Here is a 26,120-nt window from a genome sequence, read left to right on the forward strand (position 1 = left end):
CGGGGGGACTGAAAGAATGGTGGATATTCTGTGTTGCCACTGAAAATGAGTATGAACGACTCATTTTATGAGGGATGCGGGTGTAACTGAGCTAGAAAATACCTTTTCCTCAGGGAAATCTGTGTGTGCTACTCTGTAGTTAAAAGCTGTCGTTTTACCAACGCAGCCTAGCCCAGTCAGCTTTGTCCCTTACTGGGGTTTCATGGAATCAGAATAAGTTAATAATAGACACCAAACTGCTTGTGCTTCTTTTATTTGGAAAATATAGGTCCTCTAGAAACGCGGTAGTCTGTTCTTCAGGTTTTTCAATCACCTTAGGGCCTGATTCCTGCAAGGAAAAAAAGGATGCCATTCTTAGGCGTGCAGGAAATTATTTTCTTCACAAGTGGAATGAAAGAGAGCAGCTTGTGCCTTTTACTATGAGAAATTTTCTGCACCCACTGTGGCACAGGATGGTCCGGGGGGAAGGGAACTTAAAGACCCCAGTGTTTCAAGCCCCCTGCCATGGGCATGCCAGCTCTCTTCTGCTCCCCCACCCCAAATCATGTTCAGCTTCTTCCAGGGCTGATCATGCTCCAGTATGACTTTCTGAACTCAATTATCTCCAACTAAATAATTTAAAGCCTAATTTAAATTTAATTTCATTCTATCCCACTGGGAGGACCCCAGAGAAAGATGGCTAAACAAGGAGGAGTTCTGAGGAATCCATTTGGCTTTTGAGCTGATGAATGGTGTGGTATTAACAAGCGATACTTTCCTAAGGACTTCTCCAAACATGGGTATGCCAGCAGGAGTCTGCATTAAAAAACAACTGAAATTATAGAAGAGTTTAAGGATCATTTTTATATTTGAGGAAAATTTATGAAAGCCAGAATTAATGTTTGGGTTTCTGAATTTTAAAAAGTGCAGTCTGTATCAGTTATCGTGGCAATTGCCAGTAGGTGATGGAAATTATTTCCTTTCAGGTTCACCAACTGTAATGGTGACTTTTGCACTCTTTAGCCAATATGTTCATAACGTCCTCTGCTACAGACAGGGGCAAGGTGAGGAGTATGTATGAGATTTTCAATGAGATTGGCAGAAATTTTGTTTTACTGCTGTCGCCTTGGTCCTGACCTGATTAACCACTCTTCAAGATAGGGAGACTCTCATCCCATACTCTCAACTACTTAGACACAAGGTTTATATGAATCAAAAGTATGGCAGAGTTTTGATTAAATCAGATATTCATGGAAGTCTCAAGCTTTTTTTCCATGGTATAAGTTGGTGGCATGTAAAACTTCAGCCTTTAAGGATTTTCCTTTTGATTACATTTTCTGAATGAAAGATGGAAGAATTTTTCCTGAACTACACAATGTTATGCCAGTGGCTTTGAGTGGGGACCTTGATCTTCCTAATACTGCTTGTCTATGTTCCCCAGTTCTGAAAACCTTCAAGCATGCAGCCAGGTGTCCTGCCAGCAGCTCTGCAGCAGCCAATGGTGCTTTGCAGAATTGGGCTCTGCCCTTGTGAAAACTGAAGCAATCCAGTTTAGCAGCCAAGAAGGTATAAAACTGAGGAGTAGGAAAAGGAAAGGCTGATGGCATGCAGACACCACAAGAAATGTATGGATTTGCCATGTAGGCTCAGCTCCCAGACTCAAGGTGTGACTCTGTGGTATTTGGCAGCCTTCCATTTTCAACAGATGGCCCAACATCCTACATGCCCCCACAAAATAAAGTTGTGCACACTTTTGTTTTATATTTTTGTCTGTGCAGACACTTAAAATATTCCCTGAAGAGAAAATCTTAGTTTTTAGTAATTCTGTTTGATTTTTGTTAGACTGCAGCCTCCTATTTTAAAAAATTTATCTTTCAGCACTTTAATGATCAGAATTCTTTTGTTTTTCTGTAGGGAGGGATGGAGAGTATTCTTTCAAGTGGAAGAAAACCTTAAAATTTGAAGGGTCAGAATACCTGGGGCAACTCTGTTGACACATCAGAGCTTTCTGTAACAGAAGGGCAAGAATCCATGCCATAAGGAATGGGAGAAGGAAAAACACTTAACTGTTACATGGCTGTAACAGAGACCATGGCCATCTGCATAAATAGTGTCACATTTCCAGCCTTTGTGACAAAACTCTGTCTGGCCTTTTCTTAATGGAGAGGCATTCCCCGACTGAATCTCTGTCCATCCACAAATGGATGTTTACGTAGAAATAACCAGATTTCCAGTTCTCTGTGCTTCAAAATAAGATACTGAAATATGAGACTGGAGGAAATAGGCTCACAGTGGCACAGCATTTTAAATGACTGGTTTATTTCTCTCCACACGTGCTAGCTATAAATAAAACAAAAGGCTGAAAAATCCGCCTGAAAGCTTTAAATCAGAGAAATATTGCATCTTTGTGTATCCACAGCAGTCCAACTGACTTGGTAGACGCTGGCCTGGCTCCCAGACCAAAGCTCCTGGGGGCTCTCTGGCAACAGCACAAAGTCATAAACCCCAGATGCAATATATCTATCGAAATGAAACATCAGCAGTTTTGCACAATTGGCATTTCAGCAATGCAAGGTTCATTTAACTGGTTCCAGTGGTTTACCTTTGCACCTGAATCACAACTTCTGTATTTCTGAAGCTGTTGGTGTGGAATCTCACAAAAGCTATTTTCCTTGGTGTGTCTGTGCTGTTGTCCCCTGATATGTGTGAGCAACAGAAATTCCTCTCCTCCTTGCTTGCTCCCTGATACCTGCCTGGTATTTTAGCAGAAATGCTGGAAAAGATGTGAAAAATGCTGCTGAGCCAAGCTGTGTGCAGGCAGGCAGAGTACAGGCTTGTTTCCTCCTCATGTCCTCAGAGTGAAGTGGCAGATTGGGAGTTTTAACAAATTACAAATGCCACAAAGACTCTAATGTGTGTGATTGAAAGGATGATGTTGTTAGCTGTGCCAGTGTCTGCCAGAGGAATTTCACAGTTGTGCTTCTGCCTTGTGAACACCAGGACAGTGGTTTTTTCCTCTGTGTCACTTGTGCAGGTTTTCATTTCGCACCTATGGGATATTTGTGTCTGGTAAAGAATTATTGTTGCTGATGAGACTTAGCCCAGGCCCTTTTGTCAAGTATTATCAAGTACATATCACTGCAGGGATTCCATGCATTTAATCTATATTGGCTAATTTAGTCTTGAGCATAAAGAGCAGGGAATAATAAGAAAAAAGAAGAAGAAGAAAGGGCTGTTAGTTGCTCCTGCACATTGAATTTCTTCTTGCTGTAATTGGCATTTAGTTAGAGCCACTCCCTAGCTTGTTTTATTTTGTTGATTCATAGTTTTGTCAAGCATGCAGGGAGAGTCTGAAAGCTGGCATGGCTATTAAACAAGTTTTACTGTTTGTGTTGCAAAAGTGTTCAAGATTTTCATGGTACATCAGAAGGTTACTGAGAGTAGATGGATTTTGAGCCAGGTTCTCACTAAAGATCCTTGATGGGGCTTCAGCCTTGGTCTCATCTTTGCATAGATAGGCAAGCTGATCTTTCATGCAGTAATTTTAACTGCCTAAGTATTATTTGTACCCAAACTAGTTAGGCTTCACCTCTTCCCTCCTGGTGGGCTCCCCCAGAAGGCTGTTCATGGGAAGGAGCAATGTGCTTGCTGATTGTGTCTGTCCTTCTCTACTGATTACCAGTTGTTTTGCTAAATCAAGGTGCACAGAAGGTTTAAAATTTGAATATTTTCAGGGATGTAGGCTCTCCCAAGTGTGCTTTGTGGGTCTGAGCTCCTCCAGATGGTCAGGCTTTTTGTGTTCCCTGGGTACCACACAGATGCTTCACCTGCAGTCTGTGTAACTCTTGCAAAAAGGCTTCCTGGGACATGGACCCTGGCAGTTCCAGTGCTTTCTCTCTTTATTGCAGAATCCAAAGATGGCTGGGTATTTAAAAATTTACCTCCAATCTGTATCAGCTGTGCAAAGGCAGGATTGATTTTGCTGATGCACACTGCTGTCAGGTGCTTCTAACAGTTGTTTTGTATCCTCTGCAATCAGCTCAAGCCTGAATCCTGAATGAGTGATGGAAGATAACGTTTGTAATTTGATCATTCAGGGAAAAAAAAGCCACAAGGCAGAGAGGACTCTGTTTAGTTAACAAACTGATCTCAGGGTTAAGGCTCTTTTTTTAGTCTTTATTTTTCTATTTGGACAGTTACATAAATGCCTATTTTCAACAGTATGAGTATGCCACAGCTTCTGTGGAATTTAAATGGGAGTGGCAGTAGCACTCTAAATTGAGGTTAGATATTTGGATTCTTTGATATGTCTAAATTTGGATTTCTGCATAAGAACAATCTCTCTGTCTGCTTTGAAGTTTTGCTGAATGCAAAGGTAAGTATGAATGTGAGAGTGGTGTGTTCTCAGGTCAGCACCACTTTGCTTTTTTGTGTTTCCTTTGTTCTTTTCACCCAGGCCAGCTTCATCCTTGTGAGAGTGAGAGCTTGTAAGAATGACTGGGAATCCCACAAGTCTCACTGCCTAAGAACAGCAGAGTTCTAGTTCAGGTCCTTCAGCTTCCAACAGCATGGGTTATGCTTTTGGGGATGTTAGTTCAACACCACTGCAACCTACAGTATCACTCTGTTGTGATGTGGGTTTGGCTCCCTACTTGCTTTTATTCCATAATCTGTTGACTTTAGGCTCTTTGCTGTGTTTCCAGACAAAACAAACTTGGCTCAAGTTCTCATCAAGTAGTAAGGGGAAAGAGTGTAGTGACCCTCAGAAACGCCAAAGAGCTCTTAATTATTTTTTTATTACATTTTCTATTGTTTGAAGCAGGGCCTTGTTATTTGTGGGTATGTGCTGGCTACTTGTGCCATTAGACCCAAGTCTCAGCTGTTATAGTTGCTGTCATAGTACAAAGGATAATTTTAAACTTTCCAGCCTGCTGTTTTTGAAATGTAAAATTTCTATATTTCTTCTGTAGATGAAATTCCTCATGGAACCAGAATCTATAAAGTGGTGCTTAAGACTGGAGAAAGTCTAGAGGAATTCTTACTATAAAGATATTGCTTAAAATCAAGGAATTCCTTTCCTGCATGCTGAATTGTTCCCATTCATAGTGGAGTGCAGGACTGGATGATCATATCTAGCTTGCAGCCTTGTCCTCTTTCTCCCTGAAAGGCTTTATTACAGAACTCAATTAAGAGCAAATTTCCCCTCAAACTCTGTCTTATAAGGTCATGCCTGCCTTTATGAAATATTGAATCTGCAGCTGCAGGATTTATTACAACAGTATTTTAAAACACATGATGCTGGTGCAGCAGCTCTAATTAGAAATGCCCTGAGCTCACTGTGCTCCCTGTGCCAAGTGTTGTCTCCAAACTGCAGCATCCACATCAGGAGGCAGGTTTCTACATGTTGGAAGGACAGACAGAGATACCTGTGGGAAAAACTGGAGTCTGCTGAGAAGTGCTGCTGTGCTGTGATTTCTTACTCTTTTAATTTGAATTAGCTCAGTTTGAGCCAGACTTTTGCCTCGGTAGCATTACTGAGTTGCAGCAGTTGAGCAGAGAGGGAAGAGCAGAGCTAAAACACTTTGTGTTAGTGTGTGACCTGTTACTCACTTTGCCACCGTGGCCAGTGAGAACTAATTGAAATGGAAGGTGGACTGATGCTGGGTGTTTATCACAGTAAGGTTCCCCTTGTGAGGAAATCTAGCAGGCAGACACAGGGAAAGGTTCAGGAGATGAACACACCAGAAGAGTTCTGTTGTACACTACAAATTGCCCACTGCTGTTCCAGGCAGCCTGTGTTGATCACACCCGAAGGACGTCTCCTTTCCTTGGATACCAAGCATGGCAGCCACTGTAGGAGGGCTCAGGTTTGACACTGCTGTCCTGCAGGGATAATGAGGAATTTACCAAAGCAGAGCAACAGATGCCTTCAGAGATGTGAGTGTGATTAACTCCATAAATACGTATTATGAAATCATGGGCAGTGTTCTAACTGTAATGAATTTCCCCTGAGGGAAAATATGCCTGAGTAAAGAAATCAGAAAGAACTTGATGCCAAATGCAGAATGGAAGGGAATTACCATGAGGCTGGAGTCTATCCACATTTTTTTCTCAGTAGTCTTTTCCTTTGAAGACTCAGATGAGGAGTTACTTCTCTTCATTTTATTATCCTCTAATCTCCAAAATCTGTATCACTTTCCTAAAACACACTGGCATGTATCATGTGCATATATAGCATTCCCTGGGAGCCTTGTTACTGCTTTATAGTCACTGCAGGTGAATTTGTTTATAAAAAGGCAAGTACCTCCTTGAGACAGCATGAGTATAAGTCAGTATTTGCTCCTGTGCTGAAAGTGGATTTCTGAATGTTATAATATAAATGAGATGGATTTTTTTCCTACAAAATTGTGAGACCAAAGAACCCTGGAGGTGAATTCAAGCAGTCTTCATAAAGACTGTTTGTAATAAAGTCTCACTTGTCAGACATGGAGGGCCTTTAACATCACATCTGGGGTAGCCTCTTGAGTTTGCAAATTAGCCTTAAAGCTGCTGGTATTTCCATGGTGTTCAGCCTTGCCTCAAGAAATCCTAATGTAAAACCCACTGAAAAACTTGCCTAGGCAGTCTTGTCTTCGTGTCAGTGTGTCCTGGCAGAAGGTGATGAGTTATTCCTGCATCCCAAGGACCTGTGCTTGCAGGAGCATCTGTTGGCAGCACACATAGCACAGAGGAGCTCAGTGTGAAATCAGGTTAGAGGAGCACAAAGCTGTCTTAAAACTGCCTTGTGCCAGGAATGGGTTCTGGTTGCCTCAGAGCCTGGGCTGACAGCACTTTATTCCAGCCATTGTGTTCCAAAATCTCATTCTGGCAAAGGGTGGAGTCAGTCTACTGAGAAAACTGTCCTTCTGTTATGTCCATTCTGAACTCCATGATTCTTTAGTATTCCACAGTGAACTTCACTAGTAAATATCTTAGAGCCTTTTTATATCTGTGCCTTTCAGAGCAGAGAGAAGTCCCAGTGCCCGGATAAACTGAACTTCAGAATGCCAGGTTTTCTGTGAGAGAAGGCTCACCAGGGACAGTTTTCAGTGCAGTGGGTAAAAAGCTGTAACTCCTTGGAACTGGCTGGTTCTGCCAAGAGCAGACAGCCAGTGTGGCCCTATCTTCAGTCCTGTGTGCAGTCAGCACTAGGCACTCTGCTGAAGTGGGTTAAATATATGGTTTGGGGGTTTTTGGATAAGGAAGAGCTTTAACCTCACATGTGATACAAGCCATATAACTTCACGAGGCCCTTCTGCAGTGAGCTTTAGGGGCCTGATGGAATGAGAGCTGCTTTCTTGTTGATTTAACTGGGTTCAGCATGTGCTTATGAGCTCTGCTGAGTCTAGGCTGAAAAACAGCTTTTCATGTGGGAATGCTGCAGAAAGGATAATGATCACAAGAGTCTGCATGATACCAAAGGCTTCATTTAACCTGCTCCCTTTGAGCCTCAGTTCATACTGCTTTGACAACAATAAGATGCTGAGGTGTAGACTTTAGTAGAATTTTTCATCAGATTTCTTTAACTTGGGTTTTGTCCCTTTTTGCCTATGTCTAAGAGTCTTTCTAGACTCAAATACTTCAGAGAAATTGTAATTTAACAATCCTTTTCCAAATGTCCCTGAATTTTCAGTCATGACTTTCATCAGATTTAAATGCTATTTGATTTGTAAATGTTGGCTGATATTTGGGCTGATTAATTTCACACACTGATTTCTGGAAACTGCAATATTCCATTTCCCAGACAAATACTGCCCCAGCATATGGAAAATGGGAAGTGCTCCAGCTGCTTTGGAGCTCCCAAGAAGAGATGCATTGAAAAGATCTGGCTTTTCTGCATGTTTCTGCCTTCTGAAATGTCTCTGCAGCTAGCTATTCAACTGATAGAAATGCAGGTTCTCAGATAGTTTGTTGTGCAGTTGAGAGTTTGTGACATACTAGGATATCTCCAGAAGTCAAGACTGATACATCCATATCTAAATCTGTCAGATATCCATGTCTTTTTTCCCAGGTATCTCTCACAAGGTGCCTTAACACGTCTGTCATACTCAAGCCAAATTAGGAGCAATTGTTTGTTCTATCTAAAATTCTGATCCTGCTGAGGGCAAGAGAAGTTTGGTTGGTGGGAGTCAGGTATTTGGCTGGTTTCTTTCAATTGTTGTCTGCAACTTGCTTCTCATTTTGCTTTTTGAATATATCACTGAGCTTCCTCAGTAAGAGGTTGTAATTTATACAGCTGGAGCCTGAATGAGCCTTTGATCACCAGCTGTGGTTCCTATTTCTGTCTATTCTTCATCACTTCAGGCACTAATAGTCAATGTGCCCTGTGGATCCACAGGGTGCTCACTCTTGTTGTGGCAATATAATTTAGTGGTTAGTGTGCAGCACTGTATCTCCCACACACAGGATTGCTTTGTGATTGGCATTTTGTGTGCTAAAGAGGGGATGAATTGAAAACTTCATCCTGAAATAGAAGTGCATACACAGCCTAGGTGGCTTTTCAACTCTGCCCAGTAAAACAGAGTTTATTTCCTCTCTGGTAATTTCAGAAGATATTACTCAAAAATATGGTTTGTTTTAGACAGCTCTGCAACTCTTCCCTCTTATCACCTTAGGAACTAGATATAGGTGGAGGCTTTTTGATTTGTGCAGGTGAATATTTCATTGCCAGAGTTCAAAGACTCTTCAGAGTGCTCTGGCCAGTACCAAAACTGGATTCCTCCACTAAAAATTCAGAGTAACTTCACTGACTTAAAAGAAAAAAATTGCAACTACAGTTGGCCTGAGGGGTTTTCATTTCAAGCTCCATGACTTTTCTCAGATGTTTTTCTTAGGTTGGGCATTTTATAATTGTTTAGGCTCATCCCACAGTGATCTTGGCCTTCTTGGGTCCCTCTGCAGTAACAGCTGTGTGAAGATGAATTCCATATTCTTGTCAGGAGCTCAGTTACTTTGTTGGCCAGTGCATTTAGAAAGCTGCTGTCAGTCTGGCTGATTCAGTTCCACAGGACATCTCGATTTTTTCCAGTGCTGCTCTTATTACTTTTTTCCTGCATGTCGGGTGGTGTCTGAGCATAGACAGTGACCTACATAATAGCTATTTTTCTTCTCCCTTTTTCTAATCCCAAACGTACTTCAGTATGAATACTGATAGCAAAGACCTTGCTTGGCTTGGTTGTAACCTCCCTATTTGATTGCTTCCTCTGCTTGCTGGGTCCATCAGATATGTACTGTTTCTCTAGACATCTCCCTCTTGATATATTTCAGGCATTTTCTTTTAATTTCTTCTGGCAATTTATTGTCCTGGATTTTTTTCTTTATTATATGTTTCTTATTTTTCCTCTCAAATCCCCTTCCATCTGTTAAAGACAGATAAACTGGATTTACAGTGCCTGAAATATTGTTTTGGCCCTTAGAACTCACCCTCTCCCTCACCATTAGAAATTATTGCAACTTCTCTGTGTCTCTACAGTAAAGAACCCATTGAACTCAGGCAGACGTGTGGCACCTTTCTGGCAGGAGAATATTTATTTAATCCCCATACAGAGAAGCAGAGAGCAAAATCCTAAATCCATTCAAATCAGTGGGGCTTTTCCTGAGCTCCAGCTGAGTTGTGGCTTAATGATCCGGTTTGTGGTCTGTAGTCAGCCTTGCAGCAGGAGCAGAGAGGAAGCACAAAGCAGGATTTTCACTCCCATGTTCTGGCAGTGTGCTACAGCAAGAGGTGGGGGACTCGAAGGACCAAGCTTTCCTCTGATTCTGGCACCAACCTCCTAAAGATACTTTAAGATTCACGTTCTCACATTTTGGCTGTAAAAGAAAAAGGGTTCTGGGCAGCAGAGCATGGTTTGAATGCACAGTTGAGCTGGTGTGTTGCAGTTGTATCCGAGGTTCTGGAGATGAATGTCTGGCTGGGACTTGCTAAGCCCACAAAGCAACAGATCAGCCTAAACTGGGTGGTTTTTTTCAGGTGTGTTGTTTGGAGGGGGCCCTAATTTATTCCCTGTGAATTGTAATGATGTGTCCCACTGAAAGTCCTCTAGTTTGATGGCAATCCTGACTTGCTCTCCCAGCAGAGAAGTTTGCTGAAATAAGGTGAAAAAAGGCTTCCTCCTGTTGCTGTCCCTTGCTGAAGAGAGCTCCATCAGTGAAAACAGTTGAGAATGCTTATTCAAAGAAGCAACGTTGGGAGCTGAAGATAAGAGCAATTATCTCCATGTCAAAACTACTCAGTGTGTTCTCTGGACTCCCAACACACCAGGAACAAGGAGCTTGGGCTGGAGCTGCTGCAATGCCAGGAGTCCAGGGGGTGGTGTTTGTGCCACCGAAACATGGCACACATCAAATCAATTACACAGGGTGAGTGTGTTCCCCCCGTCAGCAGCCAGGACTGAGAGCTTGGAGAAAATATGTTCTCCTGGGCACTAGGGGATCTCCTCCCTTTGGATGCTGATTTAATTTGAAATGTATAGCAGGGGAGAGAGAGGAAAAGAGGGAGAGGAGATGGAATCTCACGTGTTTTGCAGCAAATTGCCACATTGATCTTGTCACTTGGCAGACACAGTTGGACCTGAGGCTGTGAGTCTGCGGGATGTGCTGTGTTTCTGTCATGAATTGTCAGTCTCAGAGAAGCTCAGGAGAAAGAGACATGCTATCAGAGTAGAAAACCATTAACAAAGGGACCAGCAAGCTGTTTAACAGCAACTCAGTGCAGCTGCAATTTTGGATTGTGCTTGCCTTCAACAGCTACAAACGTGCATTGTCCTCGTCTCCTCCCCCATGAAGCGGTGATGGGGAGATGTGAGACATTAAGGAAGGACTGGTGTTTCCATGGAGGCTGCTGTTCTTCATGGCTAATGGCACCTGCAGGTGCCAGGGGAGCCCTGTGCCTGCCTTTGTCCCAGTCCCACAGCCCTCCCTGAGGCTTTGGGACAGCTCCTTCACGTGGGTTTTTCCTCTGGGTTTGCTCCCCAAAACTACAACCTGTGTTACACATCACTGATGGCCGGTTTGGGAGCTGACAGGATCACACTTAGGGTCTGCAGGGCCCTAATCCTGGAATCAGAAACTTTCCTGAAATAGCTCTGTCCATCCAGAATGTGGCTTAAAATCCTAGTTTTGCTTGGGTCGCTGGAGGCACTGCATGTGGAGGCCACAGCCAGGCAGCTGGAGCAGCCTCCACCAGGAGGTGCAGTCCAACCAGAACAAACCTGAACGCTGGCCAACTCCTCCGAGAGAGCGGCAGCAAGCCTTGGGCATCCCTGTGCCTGCTGCTCTGTGCAGTGATGCCCGTGCCTTGGGATGCTCGTGTTCCTCCCAGGCAGACCCAAAACACTAGGGAGCGCCATGGATTTGCAGATTGTGGCTCCTGAAGTGCAGTCTGAGGCTGAGTGCTCCCTGAGGGGAGGATGTAGGGCAGCTGTGCTCGGATCCAGCCTGGCCTCGCTGCTCGGGAAGTCTGGGCTATGAGAGATGGCTTCCCTTTGGACACGGGAGCTGCAGGTGCAGAGATGAAATATCTCAGGAGGTGCCCATGAGGAGCTTCACAGGAGGATTGACTTTGGTTTTGAGCTCCCGCTTCCCAGTCCTCCTGAAGAACACTTTTAATTTTCGAGTCCTTCAATACATAAGCAATGTTTAATATTTCAGTAGGTATGAATGGCCAAGTAATTTCTTTAAAAGCAGACTGGATCAGCTTGTTCTGCTGTCTCTCATTCCCACCCATGCAGAAGTCATAGACTCCACGTGGGCTCTACCCTCTCCTTCCTTGTGGGAGGGTGAGAAGCTCATGAGCATTTTAGCAGTGCCCTTGCTGTTACAGCATGCTCTGTCCTGGATCTTCTCCCATCCTCCAGGGCCACCTGAAGCTCCCCTCTACCCTGACTTGGGAAAGCTGTCCCTGGAATCATGCTCCTCTTAATCACTGATCATGTGATGCTGATGACTAAACTTTCATCATAATGAGCTGTCCTTTTTTTAACTCCCCTACAGAAAAGGAGGCTTTGCTGAAACCTGACATCTTTCAGAAGATGCCCAAATCCCTGTTTTCAGAAGTACTTTTTCACATAAAAATTTAGGAGATTTTTAAAAGGTAGGTGATCTGTAGATACTTTGGGATTTTAAATTCACTATCGTTTTTTGTGGTACTTAATCTAAGAGGCTAAATGAAGTCTTGCCATTATTTTTCCTCTCTCATATTTTTTATTGTCTTGTGGATGTTTTATTAACTCGACATTTCTGAAAACATTTCCTGTTGTGAGAGCTCAAAAATAATAAAAGTGAAAGAAAATGGTAGAAAAGGAAAAAGATGGTAGTGAAAAGATGTTTAGGAGGAAATGGTTCTATTGAAGTTGCTAGCAGGAGGAAAAATATGAGGGAATACGTTTTTTCCCTCCCTCATCAAAATTCTTAATGATGTAGATGTTTAGAAGTTTAATTGAGGAAAAAATCAGATTTTGGCACGTCTGAATGGATACAATTTGTCCTGTCCTGCTTTGACCTTCCTCAGCTCTCCCTGGTGCTTCTCCTGGCCCTCTCTGCCCCTTAGGCTGTCAGGAGCACCTGGGAACAGCAGATGAGAAGGAACCTTGGGGCAGGGCACCTTGGGAGCAGTGCTGGAGGCATCTGTGTGCCTGGGGGAACCCCATGGATATGAGGAGCTTCTGTCCAGGGGGAATCATCCAAGGGGGAGCCTTTACCCCTGTGCTCTGAGAACTTCCTCTCTCCTCTCCTTGCAAGGGGGATAGCACCCATCCAGCACAGAGCCAGACTGGAATTTCCAAGCATCGTGATGTGCCTGGCAGCAGGCAGAGGATTACTGGCTGCAGAAATAAGTTTTCAGGAAGTGCCTTTGTCAGATTTTAGCTTTTTTTTTGTTGTTGTTGTTATTTGTTTGGAGAATGTTGGAGCTATGCAAGTCCCTGAAGAAAGCAACCCTGGACACACAGCTCTTGAAATGAAGAAAAATGAACACTAAGTTAGAAAATACATTAGAGTTCAGTGGAGGTGTTGGAAGTAGATAATAGGAAGGATCTGGGAGGTTTTGTGATGGGAATATTGCCAAGCTGCAAATATGCTATAAATGTCTTGGGGACTGAGGCACACAGGATATAAACCTTCTGAAAAAGAACAGATTTCATGGCTCTGCTGCTCTGAGAACAATGTGTTTACTGGGAATGTTGGATTAAAACTGAATTTCTCCATCAACAACAACTGTCATTAGTGTGTGCTGTGTTGTAAGTGGGCAAGGGGCTTCTGCCTGCATTAAATTAAGGAGTGCAGTGTTAGGAATAGTTTCCTTACTTGGGATGGCATCACTCCAAACCTCAAGGTAATTTATATTTCAGGTAGGCATGCTGTAGTTTAACAAGGCTATATATGGACAAATGGAAGCCTGATGTGGGAGCAGATGCACTGGAAGCATCAGCAGAGTTTATGGACAATAGCTGAATATCCTTCATACTGTAGGAACAAGCATAAGCAGTTGTTTTGTTTTGTTTTTTTTTGTTGTTTTTTTTTTTTTAATTGGATTTTGGGACAAAGCACAGCTGGTACAAAGCTTTAGCATGAATTCAAATGCTGCTGCTTGTTAGTGCAGTAACTGGTTATTTACAATTCCTAGCTTTTTCTTTGCTGTTTAATACTCTGACAGCCACAGACCTACATAGCATGTTGCAAACATAAGATTTTGGGGAAAATCAGCTGCTTGTTCTTACAGCATTTGGCAAGGCAGGAGAACTTAGTCACAACTTGCTAGTGGTAATCTTGCATCCTCCTTGGCAAAGAACAGGTGGGAAGAAGGAGACAGAGAGGGTGTCAGTATCCTTCTGGTCAGTGTAAAAATAGCAAGTTGGAAAAAAGTCAGACAGATGATTTAACCATTTTTCACCTCTTTGCTTAGAGAACCAGGGAAAAATTTGTTTGACAAATGAGTTATCACATCAGCCCCTCAGCAAAAAATAAAACCAAAACCTTTGTGAGCAAGAAAAGAACTATCCTTTCCCAGTTACTTTGTAGTTCTTACTTTAGTCTTTTGTGAATAATGGTCATTTGGGGATTTCTTTTAAAGTGTGGGTTTGGTTTTGGTATTGTTTTTGCTTTTGCTTGTTTTTGTTTTTATTTTTTTCCCCTTACAAAGAAGAAAGAAGTCGGCCTGTAGAGACATTAATTGTTGTGCCCTCCTTGCTCCAGGAGTGTTGGTGGTAAAAGAAACCCAGTGATCATCCTTAGTGCACATGGGCTGCATAATATTTGGTACCAGGCAGCAGGCGAGATGAAAGCGTGTCTCTTGACAGCCAGCTTCACACTGGCAGCCTTTACTGCAGGCAACAAATTAATCCACTCAGCTGTGATCTGCATAATTGTTGGTGCTGTCTTAATTGGTGCCATACGTTTCCCCGTGTCGACATGGCCATCGTGCTCATGTCTAGGGACTGCTGCTTCCTGCCAGCCCAGGAGCAGCACAGCCTGCTCTGGCCCAGCTGAACTCCCACCTGGAATGCCTGACTAAGAAACTGGATGTTGTGGTGAGGGGAAAATGAAGGGCCATGTCGGGGCATGACTCAAAATTCATGGGAATAAGAAGTGGGACTCCTGATTTCAGTAGTGTTTGGAGCTGAGCCAGCTCTTCCAGAGCTCCCTAAAGACAATCCATTCCAGCTGAAGTCAAATCTGAGGGCAAAGGAATTTATTCTCCTGCTCCCAGGAAATCTGTGGCAGGGGCAAGCAAACGTTTTCCAGGCTGTGGGGCGTCCAGGTCAAGGCAGTTGCAGAGCTCATTGACCCCAGAGCAGTGGCTTTGTGGGTTGGGATTATCATTCCAAATTTCATCCATTAATAAAGCAGCAGCCGAGGCAGAGCCTGGAGTGCAAGTGCAGCCTGCTGTCCCTCCTCCGTGTGCTGTGCTGGCAGGGCTGGAAGCTGCTGGGAAGGCAGGGAGCTGGCTGCAGGCATGCAGGGCCATGGATGGTGAGCTCCTGGGAGGGAGCAGCCTCTCACCAGCAGGCAAAGGCATCTCTGATCCCTCCCTCCCTGCCCAGGCAGGGTACAGGCACTGGGTGTCATTACCTCTGAAGTGGCAGCCTCAGAAACTCCCAAGTTAGGCACTGAAATAAAAAGGCACTTGTGGCCAGCTCTGTGGTCAGCTGCACACCTCCTAAATAAGAAGCACCATTCCTCTGGTTCACTGAGGACTTCACTGGAGTCTGGAAGCAGCCAAGATCCTTATGATGGGCACTCACTGAGGACTGCATGGGAATCCAACAGTTCTCTGTTCCAAGTGCTGGGACCATGAACAGTATGTCAGGCACAAGCCAGCAGACAGAGAGGAGGATCAAGTGTTGGATAACATTTTATTCAGTAGGTGACAGCCCTGCTAAGCACTGAATTATCTGGTTTGGGGAAAAAATGGCTCACAGTTTGGGATGTGAAGCTCTGCTGTAGAGTAAATGTGCAGGGAGAGCAAGTAGTGTTCGCCCAAGTGACCCTGGCCTCTGGATGCCACTTCTGCAATGAAATTGTTCCCTGTAACATTGCCTGTGCACAAAAACACACACACACACACACTCACTCTCCCTCTCTCTGCTCCAAAGGTTAATTGGTATGAACATCACTTATTTTCATCATCTCATGTGCCATCATTTCTTGTTCAAGCTGTTGGCTGGTTTTAGGCAAAAATATGTATGTAGAGATGAGAGAGGAAGTTTTTTTCCCCCTATCCTTTTGTAAAGCTATCAGGGTGTATTTAGGCTATGGTTAATGCATGGTTGAAAAGCTCATTTAAGAAATGAGCAAAACACTGCGAAACACTTGTTTTTGCAAAGGTTGTAAATTCTAATGTTGACATTTGGGTGTGGAGCAGGAGGAGAATAAATGCCAAAATAAATGTGTTACTATAATTTTCAGAGGAATTAGGTTGCATGATTTTTTTCAAGTGTAGCTAGAAAATATAAGTCTGCTGAGCTGTAGTGTTTTATTTAAAAGTCTTCACATTCTCAGAAACCTGTTTTTGCACGTGGGATGCAGTGGCAGTATTGGTAATCAAAATGCCAAGAGAAATGTTTTTTTTTTTTTTTTTTTTTTGAAAGCTGTGGAGTCCCTTACCCTTTGAGGTTTCCAGGAACTGGTATTGGAAAAAAAAAAAAGTTGCTTTAGAAGGTTAATGTGAGAGACAGATAAAATAGCTGAACTAAAGTGAAACCTTTATGAAAAAGAAAAAAAATGCTGATTGAGCCCTCTAAGCTATTTCTGGAGTCTCTTTGTACACCTTTTGGTGAGCCAAAGCACATCTGCAGTGCTGAGAATGCCCTGTCTGATGCAATTTCAAGTTTGGAATCACAGCTTCCACCCAGAATCCTGCCTAGCCTCAGAACTCAATATGGGCACCAGTTGGATGAGCTTTCTTCTTCCCCAGGTGTCTCGAGGAGCCTTCCACCAGTGCAGTCACTGCAGGGAGAGGTGCAGCTGAGAAATGCAGCTTTTGCAGGAAGCAGAGGCAGGAGGTGTTGGCTTTGTGCACAGAGGGATCATAATCTGTGGGCTGTCCTAATGAAAGCATCAGCCCAAGAGGTGTTTGACCTCCCCCAGAAGCTGAGCAGGCTCAGCACGGTGTCTCTGCTCCCCGGAGCAGGCAGGATTGGGCTGCTGCTGCTGCTGCTGCCTGGGCATTGCTCTGATGGAATCTGGCAGAAAGCAGCTCAAAGCACGGATCCACCTTGGGATCCTGGAGTTGCTACTACAGGTGTTTCTGCAGGGGGAAAAACCTTACCCATTACTTCAACCTGCTAAGAAATCATCTCAGCTAAGCTGTCTGGAGAGCTCTGGAACATTTCCCCATGCTTCCCCTGTAGCAAGAAGTCCTTAAAGAATCCTGAAGTGTGTTTTGTCAGCACTTGAAGTCGAGATTACATCATCTTGTAATATATGTCTGTAAAATGAAGGCATAGCCTTGATTTCAGAACATGTGCTGCTGTGAAGGAGACTGGAACACTGCGTCTGCTGGTCAGAGTACAGTCCTGCCTCCTTCCCCTGCTGCTTTAATTGCCTCTGGTAGCCTTTCCTAGCACAGGAAGTTTATATTATCTTTTCCAATTGAAACTTTATTAATGTTGAGTAAGGAGCGGGACTTTTAGATACTTTGTCTAATGTAGTTACTTGAGCACTTGGAATTTAGGGACCTAAACCGATAACAAACTGGACTGCCTAATGCTTCAAAGTTACATGTTATTTTTCATGAGAATTCTACTTTAGAATATATTTCTATTATACAATCATCAGGTGCTGTTTTTCCATATGATTCAGTTTAATCAAGATGCCATTATTTACTCCTTCTATGATTCTGGTAGTATGTTTTGCAATTTTTGGGGGAGGAAAAGGTCACAAATACAATTGGCTCAAATGCTGCAGTGGATTTAGGTTGCTTCTGCTTTTGACCAAGTCTAAATAGTACTTATCTTCCAAAAATATCACTTCTGGAAGTGGGGATGCTTTGCTGGGGCTATTGCCAGCTCAGGCAGGAATGGTGGTGTTTTGTTATCACTTCTCAGAGGCTGCAGTGCCAGGTGCTGGAGCTGCCAGCGAGCTGAGAGCCTTCAACCCCCTGTCAGCTCCCACCTTGCCCTCCATAAACACCTCCAGCCACTTCAGCCTTGCCCAGCTCCTCGGGGGAACCATTTCAGCCCAAAACAGAGCCCCTGTAAATGACAAAAGTGTTTTACAAACCTGTGCGCCGAGTGGGGAAGGCACACACAGGGTACATTGTTCACATGTGGCTCTAACTGAAGCCACAAAGGGCAAGAAAAGGGGAGAGAGGCCACAGGGAAGTCACAAAGGAAGAGCCTCAGCTGGGCACCAGCCTGGCAGCTTGCTGCTGATGGCTGCAGCTGCACTCGGCTCCGGGGAGCCTTTCTGAGCTCCGACGTGCTGCAATTTAAATTAAGCTGTATGGACCTCAAGATTTTTGTGCTTTCATCCTGGCCCACCTAAATTCTGTCCACTTGATTTTTCTTTTTTTTTTTTTTTTCCAATGATGCTCACAAGACGAAGCGAGAAACAACCTTATGTTTATCATAATTGTAGTATTTATATTTGAGGGAACAATTGGAAATAGTTCTAATGTTTAGCTGTAAAAATGGCTTTAATGTTTTAGATGGGCTTTAATCCATCCTCCTAAGTCTTTCCTTTTTCCCCTGGGTTAAACTTGAACCTTGTAAGCACTGATGATATGAAAAGATATAATTAAATATATGTATCTAAAGAAATGAAGGGCATTAGGATTCTGCCAAGCTTTGTGCAGGGCTTACCTCTCTTACCTCTTATTTGGTGTTATATCTGGGCTCTCTTCCAAAACTTTGCATGCCTTGTGTGGCTTTCTTGGCCTGGCTGAAGCTGCACCCCAGTGTGCAGTGCTCCTGGATGTATCCATGGGGGTCGGATCCATGGGTGATTCCCCATGCCAGAGGCTGTGCCCAGCTGTGGTGGCAGCATCTGAGAAGACAAGGAGGTGCAGCATAAAGGTGTAATTAAGTTCCAACTTTCAGAGCTGATGAGAACATCACATTTAAACCCAGAGCAGGGTGAGGCAGGTCTGGGCTGCCTTGGATGCTTTTATCAGCAGCTGGTGCTGCTGCCTGCCTGTGACCTTGCTGCTGGAGGGATGCAAGATCAGAGATTCTTCTGCCACTGTGGTAGCTCTCAGCTGGGGCTGCTCTGCCCACTGGGAAGGGTCGTGGTGAGGAGTTGTGCTGAGAGAGGTGTAACCTGCAGTTCCTGCAAACTCTCAGTGGTCACAGCCTCAGCTCAGGACTTTTATTGGCCTTATTTCACTGAAGGTGTTTTTTTGGTTCTTACTGCCCTTTGTCCTTCCCCAGAGGAAGCCAGCTCTGTCACCACCAAAACTCTGCAGCAGCACAGACAGAACTGGGCACTTGGCCTGTTTCCAAAAGCAAGAGGAGATGAGTGAAGAGCTCTGTATTCTGTCTGTGAGGAGAGTGAGGTCATGGTGATGGTGAGGGCGCTTTGTGTTGGAGAGTTCATTATTAATTGTGTTATCTCGAGTTCCATGCTGGCTTTGTGATGCACCAAATGACCACCCTTTAGCAATGCAAAGCACTCCATCTCTGGGTTACAGAATACCTCTGGGTTCTGGTTTTCATTAAATTTGTTCTGCTGTGTGTGTGCCCAGCATTCCTTTCCCCTTAACACAGGCTTTTAAGCAAGCCGGGCCATAAAAATATTTACATTTTTCTATAGCCTTTGGTCTGTACACAGTCAAACAAGCATGGCACTGACTAAGAAGTTGTGGGACTGGGAATTCAGTGGGGATGCAGCATCCTAAACTGCAACAGGCTGGCTTGCCTTGCTCCCATCCCTGCACTGAGGAGGCAATCTCACACAGAAATGTCTCTGATGCCATCAAACTCCTTTACAGGCACCAGAAAGAGGTACTGTGTTGTGTCTGTCTAGACACAATTCCAACAGCAGCTTATTAACATTATTTTACTCATAGGAAAAGCTCTTTGTTTTAAAGAAAGGTCTGGTGTTTGTTCAAGTCATGTTTGATGCATTTGAAACCCCATACATAGCAAGGAGACTATAGTAGATGCCCTCAGCACTGCTTAAGGCTTTTAGTTAGAGGTGTCTTCTCTCCTGAGTCAGTCTTGATCCCTCACCCACTCCCCTGCATGCTGCTGACACCAGCTCTGTGATTGATGGTGCAGGATCTGGGTTTTGGGGCTTATCTTGCAGAGCAAAGGTTTTTTCCGTGTTCCTTGTTCCCTGTTCTTTGTACCCCTGTATGTGGCAGCTGGGGAAAGAGAGTTGGAGAGGGACTTTTGACAAGGGTGATAGCAGAGAATGGCTTTAAACTGGCAGAGGGCAGGGTTAGGTCAGATATTAGGGAGAAATTCCTTACTCAGAGGGCAGTGAGGCACTGGAACAGGTTGCCCAGAGAAGCTGTGGATGCCCCATCCCTGGGACTGCTCAAGGCCAGATGGAATGGGGCTTTAGCCACCTGGCTGAGTGAGAGGTGTCCCTGCCTGTGGGAGGAGGGGAAACTGGGTGAGTTTAAGGTCCCTTCCAACCCAAACCATTCTGTGCTGTGATTCAGGTGAGCTCAGTGGGACCAGCCAGGCTGGGGCAAGGACAGAGCCCAGGGCAGGAGCTCCAGCCCTCGGCACGGGGAGTGCTTGGTGCTGCAGGGGGTTGCTGCAGCTTCCTGGATCCAGGTGTCCCAGTTCCACTGAAAGTCTGTGGGATTCTGACTCTAGGCACTCTGTCACATGCTCCCATGCTGTTCCAAGTGAGCCTTCAAGTACAGAGACTTTCCAGCATGCCTGGCCACCCTGCTCCTGGTCAATGAAAGGTAGCAGCTTTGGCATGTTTGAAAACCCACTAAACATTTAGTGCAACCCTCCTTAGCCAAACCCCTCATTCAGACTCCCTTTCCTTTTGGCTGTATGCAGGAATCAGGCCCCTTGACTGTCCTGAAAGACATATTTTCCAGATGCTAAGGCAATTAGCTGTCTTCCTCTGTTATGAGGAAAAAATCTTGGACTGGCTTTATATCAATTTATGTATTTTTATATAAATATATATGTATATATGTATATTGTTGGGGTTAAGCACAGTATACACTACACTGTCTGATGTATCCACTGAAAAGTCAGGAAACAGTTTCTCTAAGAGCCACAATGTATTTCCCTGTTGTACTGGGTGGTGTGAATATGATTTTATGTATCCTTTCACATCTAAATGTCTGCATAAATACAAAAATATGGCTCTGTATCTATCATTCCGTGACTCTCATCTGTAATTTCTCTATGGACTGTATGTGCGATCGATCTATCTATCTATCTATCTATCTATCTATCTATCTATCTATCTATCTATCATCTATTTTAGTTTAACCCTATACTAATCTTGGAGATATCATAGCAAAGTGTTTGTGGTTTTTACAGCAATATTTCTTTTTGCTTTGACACATGAATCAGCTTTGCAGGATGGTGCTCTGAGGAGTGAAGAGCTGGGAGGTGGCAGGTACAGGGGTGGCACACCTGAACTGCTCCTGCCTTCCCTGGAACATCCCCCTGAAGCCATCATTTATGGTAAATACTCCCTGCTGATGGCATTATTGCAGGAAATACTAAATGGATCTGATGATGAATACTTAGAGTCTTACCTTTCCTGATAACTCTATGTTAATGTAACATTAATTATTCCTGACTTACAATGCTGTTGAATGTTGATAAAGGCTGAATTGCTACTTGAAATGCTGATCCTGACAGTCTTGTGGCAGGCACTAAAATGTGCTTTCCCAGTCTTAGGGGAAAAAAAGGGAATACATTACTACTCTGATTATAGCACTTCAGAGGAAACATATTCCAGTCACATCTCGTGGAGCGCTCACCTGAATCCCTCTTGCCTTCAGCAGCCCTCGCCTTTGCACAGGACATAAAAGGAATATACATTTCCCTTCTCTTTATTTAAAATTTTATAGCAATTGCTGATGTGGGTTTAGTTCAGCATGTGTGAACCCTGCAAGAAGGATGCTGTCTGTCCATGGAGCAGTGGGCATTTCCTTCGCTGACAGCTGGCACATGGGAGTCAAACTTGTGGAGCAAGCACAGAGAGACCAATTCCCACTGGCATCACCTTCCCTGCAATTTTGAATGTGAGTTTTTTGCCTCCAAACACTGTCATTGCCCATTTCTGTGTCCCCACTGTTTATCTCTGGGTAACACTGCCATTTTCATGATATAAAGAACATGGGAACTGTAGCAAAGTTGAGGACTGGCAGGACTGGGAAACCACAGGGATTAATTTGCAATGATCCTGTCAGTTATGTTCAGCTCTTCTCCAAAAACTTCTCCTTCTCAGTGCTGTAGAAGGAAATAATCTCCATCCCTCCTCAAAATCCCCACCTGTGTGGCAGGGGAAGGGCTGAGGAAGGGAGAAATGCTTATAAAGTGGGATTTTGAGGAACCTTCTTCCACTGTCCTGAACAAGCAACTGCTTGTGGTCTTCACTGTAGGAAAAAATGTTCCATCTTTCAGAGGGTGTTTGAGGTTTCTGTTTGTTTGTTTATTTAAAAAGAAAGCATCTGGCATTTGTGTGCAAACATTAATGAGTCACTTAAAATAGACTCGGCGCTGCACTTGTGAGGCTGGGATCTTCCAGCTAGGAGAGGAGAGATGAGAGGGAGCTGGCACACCCTGAAGGACTGCTTTCCAAGGATGAGGAGGGGACACAAACTTAATTTTTACCTCCCACCTCACCACCAGTGCTGGGGGCACTTCCAGCCTTCTAAAACCCCTCGGTGAGCACTTTGAAACCAGAGCTAAAATGGGTTGTTTGAGGCTGCTGTGCCCTCTGTGCAGAGCCCAGCACTGGGCTGTGGGTCTCTCCAAGGAAAGCAGTTTATTTCTGGCACTGCACAGGGCCACAAATAGACCTGCTGGTGGGGAGGGACAAGTGTGGGCTGGTCTGGCTCTGTCCTTTCTGCAGTGTCAGCTGGCAGCTGGAACCACTCGAGATCATTAAAATTCAGAGATGTATGAGAAGTGAGGCTCTAAGAAGACTCAGCCTTGTTCTCAGAGGTTCCTGAGCAGCACAGCAGGTCAGGAAGCCCTGGCTGGAGCAACATTTGATTCCAGCAACATTTCAGCAGATGGGGATCTATTGCTGGGGCTATAGGAACTTGTGGGGTTTCTTAACAGGAGAAAATTTCCCAGTATAAATAAAACGTTTACATCTCCAGCAGTGTAACACTCAGAGAATTCCCGTTTTGGGAGAAAGAAAGCTTCCTGCTTTAGATTTATCTCTGGGAAGGAGCTGTAAGCTAAATCTCCCAACAGGAAGAGGTACTTTTGTGTCAGGTTACACTTCCACCATCTGTTCTGTCACTGACAGCATGATGATGCTGTGTTGGTGTGCCAAGTATTTTCCTTCTGTAAAGCCCACACACTTCAAAATTATTACAAAGAAGCTACTGCATCACATACAAGCACTTCATTTTGTTTCCTGCTTGGTTTTGTCTATTTATGCTTCTCTGGCCTTTACTATAGAGAGGAAAACAACTGAACCAACTCCAGCACCTGGAATATGTTTGAGAAATTGAGAGATCTGTGTGATCCAAGCACCTGCTGAAACTTTCCCCATGCACCCAGAGAGATGCTCTCTTGTGTTCCTCCCCTGTCATAGTGAACTCATTCATCTTCTGAATTGCTTTTCATAGATGGCTGCTGAATCATGCACAGAAACTCTCATGGAAGGGAGAGCAAAACCTTCCTCAGGCAGTGCTCAGCAGTGAAGGGTGCTCAAATGCATTTTGCTGACTGCTGCTGCAGAGAAGGTTCAGGACATGCAGGTCCAACACCCCTGTTCATGGAAGTAATTTATATTTGATGAAAAGCTATAATTTAAAAAAAATACTTTAAATAGGTAGATCTTAACTCCTTTTGCCTTTGGAAGCAGCTGTGCCTCTGTGTGTGGAACAGCTTTACTTTGTCAAACTGTACCAGCTCCAGAGGCACCTTGTGCTGCACCAGCATCCACAAACCCTTGCAGCTTCCAGGTAGAGATGAACCCTTGATGTCCCTCTATAGTAAAATGCAGCAAACCCTGGATGCAGAGAAGAAATGATGTCTGACTCCAGATCAGAAGGCTGAAGGACAGCTTTATTAAAACTATACTATATTACATTCATATACTATTTAAAGAGATACTGTACTATTCTACATACTTTTCCTGCCTAGCTAACTCAAACTCTGCTCAGAGCCTGAGCCACAGGTGGATCCCATCAGTCATTGAACCCAAACAACTTCACCAGAATCCAACCCGGCCATCACTGCAGGTGAACAATCTCCACACCACATTCCACATGGGGAGAACAAAGGAGCGGAGGTAAAGATTGTTTTTTCTTCTTTTTTCTGTGCTTCTCCAAGAAATTCTGAGAGACAGAATTGTGTCTCTCTGTCCAGAGAATGTGAATGTCACATCCCTCCATCTCCTGGGGGTGTCACTTCCAGTGGACAGCTGGGCCCAGGCTCTTGAGATGTAAAAGTGAATTTCAGTCTGTCAGGGCTCTTTTGCAGAAGTGATGCAGCTGGTTTGTCTGCTGGGGTGGAGCACAGAGCCTCCCCGAGATTGCTCTGCTGTTTGGTCACCATCCCACAGGCTTTGCAAGGAAGGTCACTTAATTTTGAGCAGGATGCCTCATACTCCTGAATACTGCATGCTCCAGAGTGCTGTGTGGATGGAAGGTTAGAGGTGAACCACATAAAAGCAGGTATAAAGGAGAGAATAGGCACCTTTCATGGTTAAATTAATTGGAAACTAGGATGCCCAAACAGGGACAATGCTGCAGGGAAGGATTTTGGTGATTCTCTCTTTTAGTGCTGCTTGTGAGGTTGAAAAAGGACCCCTGCTTACACAAGAGAGAGCAGATATCCAGGGCTAGCAATGTGAGTGGTGAGTGAAAGAGGAGAAGGACAGGTGAAGTGGTTGCTGGAGGAATCACAAAACATCACGAGTGTCTGCAGAGGGGCTGAGCTTCTGTACCCAGGCTAGTGCAATAATTAATCCTTTGTGAGCCTGACAGATGCCTGCAGAGAAGCAGAAACAAAAGATTGTGGTCTGACAGTGATTAATGCATCATTACTTGTCAGATTAAGACTTTTGGAAGCGGGTAGATAAGCCCTAGGCCAGGTTGTTGATTGTGTTTGGAAAAACTGCAGAGGTTGATGGTGTGGGGGGAGCTGGGCACTTACTGTGCTTTCTCTGAAACCAAGCTGTTAACAGGACAGGAGGAGAAATGCCCGTGCAATTATCAAAAAAAAAAGCTCTGCCTCGAGTGTGGGTTATACTGAAAAAGTGCCAAAAGCCAGGGTCGACCCCAGGCTGTGTTACCCTGGCATCTTTGCAGGGTAGGGGAGCAGCTGCAGTTCATTGCTGTCATGCAGGAGGCTGTGGCATGCCTGAAGGAAGGAAACGCAGCTCTTGCTGTCTGTGCTCACGGCTGGGAGGCTGGAGGGGCTGCTGGGGAGCTCCTGGTGCCCGCAGGATGGGCAGCAGAGAGGGTGGGAGCTGCCTGGGCAGCACGGGGCTGCTCCCGGGGACAGCCCAGCCTCCGGTGCTGCTGCAGCAAAAGGCATTGTCTGGGGGGACTGGTGCTCCCCCGAGGGCTGCCAGGGGGATGTTTGGGTGGGAGCAGCTCTGAGCACACCTGGGAACAGGTTCACAGCTGTCCAGTGAGACAAAACAGGAGGCAGCAGGCAAGTTCAGGCACCTCCAGGGCTAGGCAGAAGGAGAATGGGAATATGGAGCTCTCAGATCGCAGTTTTCAACCAGGGTGCCCAAATTCTGCCAAAATCTTTCTCAAGGTGTCTATGGTACTTGCCTATGTTTTATTGTAACAGCAGCAGCCTTTAATCTACATGGTTCATGCTCTCCTGCTTTAAGTTGGGGTTACTTCTGCTGAACCCTGTTTTGCAAAGAGTGCTGCTTGTCCCTGCAGACAATCACAGTATTTAATGTACAACATCACTCTGTGGCTCTGCCTAATTCTCATACCGGTTTCCAAGCTTCTCAATGTATAGATTTTTGTCAGTTTTTGGAAGAGGGATTTGCTGAGGAGGAAATATCCTCAAAAGGGCTGGAGAAAGAGGATGGCTGTAAGCCCTGCTTAGCCTTGGTTAGTTTGGCAGGAACAGGGCAGGGGCTGAACACATCCCTTCACCTTGAGTGCCCAGCAATGCACAGGACCAGCATTGAAGTGTTAATTATAATCACACATGGCTGTCCTGCATTTGCCCATTTTCCTCTGGATGTCTGAATGGAAGTGCTTTAATCCCTTCAGTTCTTCCTAGGAAAAGCTGTTGGCATCCTGTGTCTGTCCCATGGATGAGTGTCACAGTCTGATCCTGCTGTTCCCTGTGCACCAAGGGCTCTCTGGAGCCTGTTCAGCTCTCTTCTAGCCTCAGCTCCCAGTTCAGTCCTAAAGTGTTTTATTTTGTTTGCTGGATGCTTCCTTTTGCTTCCCCATTGTCATTCACTGTGAGGAAAGCTGCCTCTTTTCTTCTCCAGTGTAACACAAAGCTTCCCACACA

At 44.6% G+C, this 26,120-nt stretch overlaps 1 long non-coding RNA gene across 1 annotated transcript in view; it reads right to left on the minus strand.

Moving 5' to 3' along the window:
- Nucleotides 1–237: 237 nt before the first annotated feature.
- LOC116183354 (uncharacterized) overlaps nt 238–26,120 on the minus strand; it is a 48,572-nt gene continuing 22,689 nt past the window's right edge. The window contains exons 2-3 of the long non-coding RNA XR_004147955.2: nt 18,327–18,501; nt 238–328 (exon numbers count right to left, since the gene is read on the minus strand). This is a non-coding gene — a long non-coding RNA (uncharacterized LOC116183354). The remainder of the gene's footprint in view (nt 329–18,326; nt 18,502–26,120) is intronic.

This window comes from Lonchura striata, chromosome 3, assembly GCF_046129695.1.
Source record: "Lonchura striata isolate bLonStr1 chromosome 3, bLonStr1.mat, whole genome shotgun sequence".
NCBI classification, from domain to species: Eukaryota; Metazoa; Chordata; class Aves; order Passeriformes; family Estrildidae; genus Lonchura; species Lonchura striata.